The following is a 4,160-nucleotide window of genomic DNA, read 5'->3' on the forward strand; positions in this document are numbered from 1 at the left end:
GAATAGATCTGCTACGCTGCTGCTGCGGTAGAGCAAGTACCGAGACTTGCTACTGCCAATACATCCACAACATGCTGCTGTGAGCATGTAAGAAATATTGCTGCTGCAATTATAACATACATGAAATAACCCCCATATAGCATACATGAATCACCTCGTAGCAGATCTATACAGGTGGAGCTGGGGAAGGTGGAGGGTTTCTGAAGCAAACTGCACTGCTACGGCAAGCACTTGTCATATATTTGAATGTTGAGCAGCGAGCTCATTGGCTACCGATACAGGAGAGAACCAATCAGCTGTGCCATGTGATGATGTCATTAGGTCAGATTAAGTTAGACCTATCGGACTGCGCCATCTAGAGTTTCATGCCAGAACTCTGTATATATACTGTACATGTGTGTGTGTAAATACACACACACAAAACAAAAAGTACTAAAAATGATAAAAACATGACAAAACTACTAAAACTTTCAAAGTAAAATGAAAATGTCAAATTATAAAATATTAAAAACTAGAATATTATCTCCAAAATATACCAAAATAACTGATTTCTTAGACTTGTCATATATGCATTCATACATATTGCTAATTTTATGCATTTTATGTGTGGAATTTCCTTTACTTTTTTTCAGATCTAGATTTTAAATCTTAAAATATGACAATTCATTATAAGATTATAAGACTGCATTATTAAAACAATGATCTAAATAAAGCAACATAAACATGAACCATATCAATATCAATTGTTATTACAAACAATGGCAGTCTCTCAGTCAACACATTTCTATCACAGCCCAAAAATTTCCTCCTAATAAAATGGCATTTTATTTTTTTCAGAAGTTGGGGAATGTGTGCTCATTACTGTTCATCCCATCTTTGTCCATGGAGAGCATATCTTCAGATGAAATGATCTGTGAAGGATACAAAGAAAAATCAAGGTAAATGACCCTTTTTATTGTCCATTATTTCCAATTTGCAATTTTGTCAAATTCACACTACCAAAAAAAAAAAATAAAAAAAATAATGAAACATGATAATTCCCACATACTCACTGCTGGACATTATTAGTGGACAAATTAAACTAGAAGGTATGAAAGTGTTTTTAAAGGGTTAGTTCACTCAAAAATGAAAATTAGCCCATGTTTTACTAACCATCAAGGCATCCTAGATGTATATGGCTTTCTTCTTTCAGACGAATCCAGTCGGAGTTATATTAAAAATGATCCTGGCTCCCTCAAGCGTTATCATTGCAGTAGATGGGTGTTTCTGTTCAACAGTCCAAAAGAAGTCAAATAATGCACATCCATCCATAATAAAACGTGCCTCACACAGCTCTGGGGGGTGAATAAAGGCCTCCTGTAGCGAATCGTTTCTTTTTTTCTAAGAAAAATTTCCATATTTAAAATGTTATAAACACTTTTCTCTCACTTCCGCTGACTGTCATACGAGCAAGCCGTTCCGGCGGATGACGTAGGACGTATGCATCGCGTGTGCGCGTGCCTCTGAGAAATACTAGTCTCGTGAGTTTGTTTACAGCAGTTTTTTTTAACAAATCCTCATTTTGTGCTTCTAATTTGTGACTGTCTCTCCTCCACGCTTCCGCGTTCGTCACTAATCTCCGCCGCGTGCGCGACGCGTACGTCCTACGTCATCCGCCGGAACGGCTTGCTCGTATGACAGATAGCGGAAGAGGGACCGTTATGTAATGAATAATATTAGATTAGTTTTAGACTCATTGGATTATAGTGATTTGCTGGAACATAATAGTTTTATTCTTTTCCTGGATTTTTATAAAACTTTTGATTCAGTTGAACGTAAATTTATATTTAAATCAGTGGAAAAATTCGGTTTTGGTGAATATTTTTGTAAGGCAGTAAAAACTCTATATTACAGCTGTAGTAGCACATTTCAATTAAAATAAGGTACTTCTCCTAGATTTTACTTGTCACATGGTATTAGGCAAGGGTGTCCATTATCCCCTTATTTATTTTTTACTAGTTTCCCAGATATTCGCTTCTTATATTTCTAATAGTGGTCTTCATGGTATCTCTATTGCTGATACTCATCAGTCAACTGACTGATGACACCACACTTTTTTTTGCAAGATGCTAACCAAGTTCCTCTAGTAGCACTAAAGTATATCCAACAATTCTCCAAAGCATCAGGCCTGTTCTTGAACCTCTCAAAGTGTGAACTGATGTCCATCAAAGAAAATTTGTAATATTCAAATCAAAGATCAGGTATCTTATTTAGTTGTTATTATAACAAAAAAATGAATTAGAAAGATGCTCCTTCAATTTTAATCCATTAATTGAGAGTACTCAGAAAAAACTGAATATGTGGCTCCATCGTGATCTCTCATTGAAGGGAAGAATCAAGGTTAACATTTTTGTTTGTCAAAGTTAACATATGCTGCTCTCTCTTTAAATGTTGACACTGCCATTCTTAAAAAGAATTGATACAATGCTGCTCAACTTTGTTTTGGAAGAATAAAACTCATTTTATTAGAAAATCTGTACTTATGAACACCATTGAGAAAGGGGGTTTAAACTTTCTTGACTTCACTACTTTAAACAACACCTTTAAAATAAATTGGATAAAAAAAAAAACTTTTAATAAGCCCTCATCTCTAATGTTGTCTTTTCCAAACTAGGTGGTTTAAGTTTCTTATTAATCTGTAACTATAACATCATGAAAATCCCTATCAAATTATCTATTTTTCATAGGCAGATGTTATTAGCTTGGTCCCTTATTTTTAAACACAATTTTACACCTCACTCTTATTTAATCTGGAATAATAAGAATCTACGGTATAAACACAAATGTCTTTAAAAAAAAAATTGGTTTAAAAATTTTATTATTTTTGTGTCTTAACTTCAAATCAAAATGGTTCAATCTGTAATTACTCTGAGTTTTTAGTTAAGCATGGAATTCCTGTTAGTCCGAAAGAGTTTGCAATTGTTGCTGATGCAGTGCCACATAGAGTTCTCATGCTTTTTAGAGGTCTTTCTTTTCCAATCTCCTGTCACTCAGTGGATCATTGTAAAACATTTGTAGGAAAACAGTGCCTTTCGTCATCTAAATCAAAAAACAATAAGAAAATCAGAGTTTTGTTTCAGATGGAGTCTATTTCTGTGCCTTATGTAATCTCTTATTGGAATGGTTTCTGATATTCCCTAGAAGAAAGTTTGGTCATTACCTCACAAATATTGAATTACTAACAAAATGAGAGAAATTACATTTAAGTTGATTCATAGCATTTACCCGGATAAGTGCTCTCTTAAAAGACTTAAGAGTGATATTAATACCAACTGTTCTTTCTGTTTAGAAAACCCTGAAACTTCTTTACATTTATTCTGGAATTGCTCTTACACAACATCATTCTGGTGTGACATTCTTGATTTTATCAAATGTTATGTGAATCCTAATTTTGAGTTGACTTATAGAAATGTCATTTTTGGCTTTCATGGATGTGAAAGAAAAGGTGATACTTATTTCATGAACCTTATTTTCCTGTTAGCTAAATATCATATTCATAAATGTAAATTTTCTAAATGCAAACCTCTTTTTTTTAAGATTCAAACTTGAAATGAAATTGTATTTTGAATCTATTGAGTGAACTTGAAAGCAATAAGAACAATGGCTTTAATAAAGGACTTGGCACTTCCTCTGGACTGAAAGACTGAATGACCCTGGACTCTTGATGTATTGTTATGATTTGACAATGAATTGTTATTGTTTTTTCAAGCATTTAATACAAACAAATGACAGATAGTAGAAGTGAGAGAAAGTGTTTATAAGGTTTTAAATATGGATATTTTTCTTACAAAAATGCATCGATTCGCTACAGAAGGCTTTTATTCACCCCCCGGAGCCATGTGAGACACGTTTTATTATGGATGAATGCACTTTATTTGACTACTTTTGGACTGTTGAACAGAAACACCCATCTACTGCCATTATAAAGTTTAGAAGAGCAAGGATAATTTTTAATATAACTCCGATTGGATTCGTCTGAAAGAAGAAAGTCATGTGCACCTAGGATGCTTTAAAGGGGTCATAGGATGCCTATTTTCCACAAGTTGATATGATTCTTTAGGGTCTTAATGAAAAGTCTGTAACATAGTTTTGTTAAAATTTCTCAATGGTAGTGTAAAAAA

Source organism: Sinocyclocheilus anshuiensis, unplaced genomic scaffold, assembly GCF_001515605.1.
Source record: "Sinocyclocheilus anshuiensis isolate Anshui unplaced genomic scaffold, SAMN03320099.WGS_v1.1 scaffold379, whole genome shotgun sequence".
Lineage (NCBI taxonomy): Eukaryota > Metazoa > Chordata > Actinopteri > Cypriniformes > Cyprinidae > Sinocyclocheilus > Sinocyclocheilus anshuiensis.